The sequence below is a fragment of the Puma concolor genome, chromosome E4, assembly GCF_028749965.1.
Source record: "Puma concolor isolate L17-30 chromosome E4, mPumCon1.1.hap2, whole genome shotgun sequence".
Taxonomy (NCBI): Eukaryota; Metazoa; Chordata; class Mammalia; order Carnivora; family Felidae; genus Puma; species Puma concolor.
Genome location: NC_141683.1, coordinates 30,677,007 through 30,686,243, shown reverse-complemented (window position 1 = coordinate 30,686,243; position 9,237 = coordinate 30,677,007). Strand labels below are relative to the sequence as shown.

The 9,237-nt window shown below is 42.2% G+C and overlaps 1 long non-coding RNA gene across 1 annotated transcript in view; it reads right to left on the bottom strand.

The window, feature by feature from the left end:
- Positions 1 to 1,587: 1,587 nt before the first annotated feature.
- LOC147572551 (uncharacterized) overlaps positions 1,588 to 9,237 on the bottom strand; it is a 32,777-nt gene continuing 25,127 nt past the window's right edge. The window contains exon 3 of the long non-coding RNA XR_015246358.1: positions 1,588 to 1,827. This is a non-coding gene — a long non-coding RNA (uncharacterized LOC147572551). The remainder of the gene's footprint in view (positions 1,828 to 9,237) is intronic.

Below are 9,237 nucleotides of genomic sequence, written 5' to 3'. Positions count from 1 at the left end.
CACCCCTGGGTGGGAAGATTATCAGTAGTTCTTACTTTCTTCTTTTTATAATACATTTATACATTTTCTAGAGTATGCATTACCTTGGAATAATGAGGTCTAATTATTAATGACACTAGTCTATTCTAAGAAGTAAAAGATGTGGCCACTCTTTCCCTCCAAGCTTAATTAAAACACATTATCACACGTAAACTGTACACTAACATTTTATAAAGCATTTTTCTTTTTTTTTTGCACTTTAATAATTTATTTTTTAACTTACACCCGAGTTAGTTAGCATATAGTGCAACAATGGTTTAGGAGTAGATTCCTTAATGCCCCTTACCCATTTAGCCCATCCCCCTCCTTATAAAATATTTTTCTTAAGTATGAGTCACCACCCCCAGACCACTTATGCATTTTCAAAATGCAAATGCTTTGGCCCCACTAAGACTTAATGAATAAAAATCTCTAGGAGTAATACCTAGGTAGATGTCCTTGATAAAAATACTGGAGTTGCTTCTTAGCTTTGTCATTCCTATACTAGGAACCAATGTTTAGGGGTACCTGGGTGGCTCAGTAGGTTAAGCATCTGACTTCGGCTCAGGTCATGATCTCACAGCTTGTGGGTTCAAACCCCATATCGGGCTCTGTGCTGACAGCTCAGAACCTGGAGCTGCTTCGGATTCTGTGTCTCCCTCTCTCTCTCTGCCTCTCTCCAGCTCATGCTCTTTCTTTCTTTCTCTCTCTCTCTCAAAAATAAATAAATGTTAAAAAAAATTTTTTTAAAGAACCCATGTTAAAAAAAAAAAAACAACCCACAATGTTAAAAACCTAGGCTCCATTGCATAATATGTAAAATTTTATTAGCACTTCTTTCTGAGACTGTACTCATGTGTCTCTCTCCGCAACATCAACCTTGAACCTCTGGAGACAGGGAATTTTGTGTGATTCTTCTTCCTATGGCAATGACTGATGTGTAAGTAGTGCGCCCTCTGTGTTGGTGGGATGGGTGGATGCTTGCATGCAAGAATGATAGGCACCTTTCACCTTGCTCCTTATTTCTGCCACTGTTTTGTGGCCCAAATCTAGCACACATATCTGGAAAATACAAGCAGACCTTAGAGATATTGCAGTTTGTTTCTCGACCACTACAATAAAGCAACTATTGCAAATAAAGTGAGCCAAATATATATTTTTGGTTTCCTGGTGCATATAAAAGCTATATTTAAGCTATGTTGTGGTCTATTAAGTGCACAATAACGTTATGTCTAAAACAGTGTACAACCTTAATTAAAAAATACTTCGGTAAAAAACACTAACCATCATCTGAGCCTTGGGAGACTCATAATCTTTTTGTTGATGGAGGGTCTTGCCTCAGTGCTGATGGCAACTGACTGATCTGGGTGCGGGTTGCTGAAGGTTGGCATCACCGAGGTAGTGTCTTCAGATAAGACAACAGTAAAGTTTGCCACGGCGATTGACTCCCCCCTTCATGAATGATTTACCTGTGAAATGTAGAAACGATTGCATTTCACCCACAGTTTAACTTCTTTCAAAGTCCCTGCTTTATCAACTAAGTCCATGTAAATTCTGAATCCTTTGTGGTCATTTCAACAATCTTTATAGCATCTTCACCAGGAGTAGATTCCATCTCAAAAACTACTTTCTTTTGCTCGTTCTTAAGAAACAACTCCTCATCCATTCAAGTTTTGTCGTGAGATCACGACAATTCAGTCCCATCTTCCAGTTCCACTGCTACATTCCAGTTCTCTTGCTAATATTCACATCTGCTGTTACTTCCCCCACTGAAGTCTTGAACCGTCGATTTGTAAAAAAACACAATATCTGCAAAACACAACCAAGCAAAGCACCATAAAACGAGGTATGCCTGTAATCATGTCGGGCAGCTAAAATTGTAACCCGACCAAAACAGAAAACAATTTTAGAAATATGAAACAATTCTAGTAGGTAGATATTCTGCATAGAAATGACAATGAGGCGTACAGATATGGAGCGGCTTCATGCACAAGATATTTTTTAAATGCAAACCAAACTTTTCTGTAGCTTTTGATCCATACCTGGCACTTGTCCAATATGATCAGGCTTTTGGCCATTATCCTTAATTAATTCAATTCTACATTAAATTCAATATTCTTCAATAACTCCCTTTTCCAAAAATGCATTTGAGGTATTGATGTTAACATTTTATTAATAGCTCTGCAATGTTTGCATTCTGTGTGACACTAATATCAAGGATCCAAAAATAAGATAAACTGGAACTCAATTTTTCCTAGGCATACTTCAACGCAATTTGTATATGTGGCCAATAAATTATCCAAAAATCCAGATTTTTATTAAGTGCCTAGTATCTCTCAGATACTGTGGAAGTTATGTATTCAGTGACCAGGGAGGTGTTTGTAAAAATGACCACGAATTCTCTTCTTGGAGTGTGATACTGCACTTCCCATCAAAAGGTAGAGTCTACCTTCCTATCCCTTGCATCGTAGATGGTCCTGTGACTTGTGAAAAAAAATGTGATGCAAGCGGTGGCTTTAATTCCCCAGCGAGGGTTTCCTCTCCTGCTGTATCTGGGGCCCTAACACCACCGTGTGGATGAGCCTGAGCCAGCCTGCTGGAGAAGAAACATGGAGACACATCAAGGCTCTCTGGCCAATTGCGAGACCTATCAGCAAGGCCTTCCTTAGTTATTTGGTCACCTTCTAACTCATTGGCTGACTCTAGCCATTCGGCCAGCCCAGAAGAAGTCAGCTGAGCTGCCCAGACCAGAATCGCCTGACCACAGAATCACGGACTAAACACATGGTTGTTGTAGGAGCTAAACTGGGGGTGGAGGAGGTTACTAGCAAAAGCTATCTGACTAAAACAGGCAATGGTTTTACAGTTCAGAACACTAGAGTCAAATTAATTCTCATTTAGGGACTTTTTTTGAAAGTGTATTTATTTATTTTGAGACAAAGCGCAAGTGGGAGAGGAGCAGAGAGTGAAGAGTGAGGGAGAAAGCAAGAATCCCAAGCAGGCTCTGCACGGTCAGCGCGGAGCCACGGGCCTCGAACTCATGAACCATGAGACCATGACCTGAGCCGAAGTTGGACGCTTAACCTGCTGAGCCACCCAGGTGCCCCTTTATTCAGGGACTTTTGCGGTACATTCCTATAAAGTCAAATCTGCAAAGTCTCAATTCTATGTGCCCCATAGGACAGAAAAAAACGGTATTGGATGTCCACTGAGTGCGCGGAGGCTTTGGGGAAACACCACAGCTTATTCACCAAACGTTTGCTGAGCATCTTTGGAGTCTATGGGGATACAAAGACGATCAAATAACTCAGTCTCTGCTCTCAAAAGTCTTAGTCAAGGAAATGGAAAAACACAATAGTAATCAGAGGATTAAAACAAAATCTGATAATCTCTGTGAAGGAGTCAGGCATGCTGGAGGCGGCCGGGAGGGTGAGGAAAGAGAAGGGAGGAAAGGCCCCCTCACCCTACCACCGCAGTCAGATCTGAGAGATAAAAAGAGTCAGCCAGGAGAAGTGAGGGATGGGAGTTTACAGGGTCAAGAAGAAAGGAGGGAGCCAGGATCCCATTTGTAATAACTTCAAGTAGTTCCCTGGGATTGGAAACCAGAGCGAAGAAAAGGGAAAGCAGCAGACAAGAGGGGAGGGGTGCGGCAACTGAGACACGGAGAGGTCGTGCTAAGAACCTTGCATTTTATTTTGAAGGTAAAGGGGAGCCACTGAAAGTTTTTAAGGTGGGGAGATACCATGATAAGTTTTAGAAATCTGTTTGCTCAAGTTGCCAGTAGTAGGAATGGTGAGAGGAAAGTTAAGTGGAGGCAGGTAGGCCAAGGTGAAAGCTACACTAAATGTCTTGGAATCGTGATGTCCGCGTGGGTGGGAGGATACAGGATGTGGACATGGAATTGGTGCATAAAACCCGGGTAGGGTGATTAGGAACAGGCAAAAGAAAAGATCATTGTTAAGGGTGGATTAGGGACTTACGCAATGGGGAAGCTAGTTTGCAGGTAAGAGTTGGAAGCTGTGTTTGACATATTGAGCCTGGGGCATCCATGGGAACCCTGGGTGGAAATGTCCGCCGTTAACATGCTGCTGGCGAGCTCAGCAGAGACGTGGAAGCTGAAGGTGCACACTTAAGGTGATGGACCAGAGACATTCCCCAAGAGCCTCTGGGGCTATGCCCCTGGGAAAGTGAACTTCCTTTCCGGTGTCTACGTCTGAAAATGAAGATATTAATCATCATGTGACAGGGACGTGGTGAAAATTACATGTCATGATGTTAAACACAATGCTTGGTACATGACAGGCATTTGACACATGTTTATTGTGAATGAGAGTCAAGAAGAGAACGTGTTCAGTGAGAAAGGGCCCAGGATGGGTGGGGAAGTGGGGAGCTCCAGTATTTAAGAAACAGACTAAGGAGCAAAGGATACTGAAAGAAAATAAGTAAAGAGAAGAAAGTAAGGGAGCAGGCAAATAACTATTCAGAAAGCCGTTTACTAATATAAGCCTACTATCTTCCAAAGAAGGTCATACACACTGACCAATAATTCCTCCTCTGTGTATCTGTCCTAAAGTAATAATAGTTGTTTGTTTTTTGTTTTTGTTTTTGTTTTCATTAAGAACAGGGGCATCTAGGTGGCTCAGTCGGTTAAGCGTCTGACTTGATTTCAGTTCAGGTCATGATCTCACAGTTTGTGGGTTTGAGCCCTACATTGGGCTCGGTGCTAAAAGCATGAAGCCTGCTTAGGATTCTCTGTCTCTCTCTCTCTCTCTCTCTCTCTCTCTCTCTCTCCTCTCTCTCTTCCCCTTCCCCAGTTTCACTCTCTCATTCTCTCTCTCTCAAAATAAGAAAAATAAACTTAAGAAATTAAGAACAATATTTGTATAAAATGTTTGTTGTGTTTTAAAAAAAACATAAAGAGGGGTGCCTGGGTGGCTCAGTCAGCTAAGTGTCCTACTTCAGCTCAGGTCATGATCTCATGGTTTGTGAGTTCGAGCTCCACTTTGGGCTCTCCGCTGTGAACACAGAGCCCGCTTCAGATCCTCTAACCCCCTCTCTCTCTGCCCCTCCCACGCTCTCTCACTCTCTCTCTCTCTAAAATAATTGTTAAAAAATCTTAAAAAAAAAAACGTAAGGAACATAAACAGAGAAGAGCTATAAAAACTGTGGTAAATTTATAGGACTTATTTTATGACAAGAGTGGTCGGTCAGAGTTGAGACAGTGATGAGGAACGACGATGTTCATGAACCAGAACAAAATATACCAACTATCAATAGAGATCAGATAATATGACTTGAGAATTTCTGATTTTTGTTACTTCCTTCATTCGTTACGATGAGGATGTACTAGTCACACTCCAAAACCCCTACCTGAAAAATAAATAAATCAAAGGCAATACAGATACTTCACTCAGGGTGGCGGGCGGAAGAGTTCACCTTGCTTCCAACGTCACTCACAATAAGACCTCTATCTTTCTATGATGGTTTCTAATGATTCTGATGATTCCTCATCATGTAATCTTCCTCCTGCCAAACTCTGCTTGTTGGATTGTTTGAGTTTTCCTACTTCCTACCCTCCTTCCTTCTGCTGGAATCCTGCCTCATAGAGACAAATGCCTGACCTCTAACTAGACAGGCCTATTTCAAAACATACCTACCCCACCAGCCCCACCAGCCCCTGTGACCTACCTGGATCTTATCTCTAATCTCTCTTTCTAGTCAGTGACTATGGCTTTGTGCTTCCTTCAAGGCATCACTATTTCATTTCATGCTAAAAAATACCCTTGGGTCATTCTACGGACAAGTTCGGGAGTGGAAGGGAAAATCTTCAAACGCTCTAAAATCATTGCAAAATTGTGTGTGTGTGCACATATGTGCTTTTTTTTTTTCTTTTCTTTTCTCTTTCTTTTTTTTTTTTTTTTTTTTTTTGAGGGAGAGGACCCATAACTTTCACCAGATTCTCAAATTTCTCATGACTCAAAAGACGGTAAGAAACAGCATTCAATTCTCATTTGGTCCTTTTGTTCTACCGGCTCCGCCAGGGTTGATCCAGCTTGGTGCCTCTTCCATGCCTGGTAAGGAGCCTTGCGCAAAACAGGTATTTGTTGCTGAATTCAACCAAATGGAGTAAACACAGATGTTGGCATTTACCAAGTTGGAAAGGCGAAATTTTTTAAAAGGAAGAAGAAACAAACAAACAAAAAAAACCCGTTAACTCCTCCAATGTAAAGATTCTATCACAACCCACACAAGCACAAAAGTGAAAGTGAAATCATTGTATTTTCTTCAAAACCTAGGGCCAGACCGGCCTGCCAGCAAGGCTAGGATTAGAGGATCAGGAGAGGTCGTGTGCAGTCCTCAATCTGCCCCTGACTCACTTCTATTTTGAGTAATAATTCTCTCAAACTCACTATACCTCATTTCCTATTTGTGCAACACGGAAAATAATTCTTGCCCCTTATCTACCCAGTGAGGAGGTCGTCAGGAAAACAGATGACACACAGAATGCTTTCTGAACACTTCATTAGGCAGTCTCCACAAATCTTTTCATCAGAAAGCCTGTGGTTGCAAAGGCCCGCTCAGCTGTGGTGCTTGTTTTGATGTCCCGGTGCTTTCTTTCAGGTCTAAAATATTTCCAAATGTGCTTGAGTTTAACATCGACGGTAGGAAAAAACTTGGGCTGGAATGCACTCTGACCACACTCCAGACCAGCATTTCTCAATTTTTAACCCATATTCCCATTTGATAAGCAGTAGAAATCTCGCTCCCTCTTTAAACTTTGTATTAGGAAAACAACGGTTGATTCTCTCCCCCCTTCTCAACATACACACTTCTATAATAAATACGTCTCACAATAAAAAAGGAATGAACTATTGATTTGTAACAGCATGAATGAATCTCAAAAGCGTTATGCTCAAAACCAGTGTAAAAAGAGTACATTGTGCATGATTTTATTCACATAAAATTCTGGAAAAGCACATGACTCTACATGACAGATAAGCAGTTGTCAGGGGAGGGATGGGGTAGCAGGACAGGAGGGGCTCTAGGGAACTTTGGGGGAAGGGGTGATACAGATATCCCGTATCTTGATTGTGCCGTCTTCACAATGTATGCACACGTCAAAACTTACCACATATCTGCATCCATTGTATGTGAAGTATACGTCAATAAAGCTGTTTGTAAAAGCTGTATACCCCTGGCACCTGGGTGGCTCAGTCGGTTGAGTGTCTGACTCTTGATTTTGGCTCAGGTCATGATCCCAGGGTCATGAGATCAAGCCCTGCACCAGGCTCTACAGTGAGCACAGAGCCTGCTTAAGATTTTCCCTCTCTCTCTCTCTCTCTCTCTCTTTCTCTCTCTCCCCCTCTCCCCAGCTCTCTCTCTCTCATAAAAAAGAATTATTATATGCCACTGAATTACTTTCAAGGAAATTGAAACCTGTCCGTGTCCCCATAAAAATTGCTCTAAAACATGAGCTTACTGACCCTCTAGACTGAGTCTTTGATTCATTCTTTAACCCCCAAAACTCAGTACAGCAAGCAAGCATTTAACACTCAGTACTCCCCATTTCCACAGAGGCCTGGTGGTTTCAGGCCGCGTGCACTCATTGCGTTCTCTCCCTGCAAGTGACCTCCTGCTTTTTTCTTCTGCTCTTCACGCTTTTTTCCAGATGCAGCTCAGGAATCTCCTGAAGCCGAGTCAGCCCCCTTCTTGGGCTCCTGTAGCTCCTGGGCATATTTCTTGCCTCTACTCACCACTTCCATGAACCTGTACACCTAAAGGGGTTCTTAACCATTTATTGTGGCTCAGTCACCTTTGGCAGTCTTGTGAAGACTTCCCAGAATGAGGTAAACTACACAGGTGCGTGCAGTGAACTGATCACGACATATGGTTGTCAAACTATCAAAACACATATTTGATGTAATAACACGTGCCTTTTCACGGATGTATTAAATGACAATATCCAGCGGTAGGTCAAATAACTGCCATTATTTCAAAGTAGCGATATGTATATGCAATATTTCAAGAGAGCTGCACACAGCTGTGATAGGATATGTATATGAAAATACATGTGTTTCCTGGTGACCACGGGTCACAGGTACGGCTGATGCTACTGTGTTTTCCATCACCGTTTCTCTCTGAAGGAAATACTGCGTTGCAGTTAGAGGTTACTGAAAATGTAATTTTTTCTCCATTCAAGTTCACAAAGCCGCTGAATTCCATCCAAGGACAAGGATCCATGGACACCTGAATAAGAACTGCTCTTTAGAGAGGCTGTGTACTATTTATCTTTGTGTTCTCAGTGCTCTTAGCCACACAGGGGGCAAGGGAAGCTTAAGAGCCCGGGACAAAACACTGTAATGATAACAATGACAATATTACGTAGGAATTCAAAAACAAAAACAAATAATTTCTCCCGTTAATAATTGTTACCATCGCTGCTAGTATGTTTCTACCAAACTATGTCCTGGAAAACTGTTCGCTCAATGCCAAGGAACTTCAGATACATCTACCTGAAACCGCATCGTTCTTTGGCCACCTTGTAACATAGTCTGTAATTCGCCAAGTGTTAACATTAAGCCAGGAAAAGAGAGTATATAAAGACTGAGGAGATCTAGCGGAAGTCAACTCCCTCACCATGACCTCACTGTGTCCATCCGATGTGACCTTCACATGGATGGTGTGGCTCTAGATACATGAGGAATGTAAGAAATTCCCTTGGCTCAGTCTTTTCCTCCTCATTGCAGCAGACGATAATGCAAGATGCTTTGTCCCAACCACGCCTCTCTCTTAATATTTCTAAATACTTCCTTTCTTCTCTTTACTGTTGCAGTTCTTGTTGAGAGCATTTCGTAAGAGTGTAAAAATAATGAAGTAGGTTCAAGTGAACTGGAGTAACAATGGAGCACCTTGTGGGGAAAAACCCTGTTCGCTGTGAATTTTCACATGACCCTCTTCGGTCTCATGCTGCAGATTCAGCCATGCGCTCTGGGGCCCAGCTGGTGTGTGGAGGCTCAGGCCACAGAAGGAAAAGGCATCTCGTCCGCCTCCCACTCTGGGGGACCCATTTCCTCCAGTATTTGAGGAGGATTGGTTTCTTCACTTCCAGCAGAGTTCACGTGAACTAAGGTGAGTTTAAAATTTTGACCTTAAAGCCTCTGTTTTCACTCCCACCCAAGAAATTTTTAGAAGCCACTCTTACCCTAAATCAGTCAGATT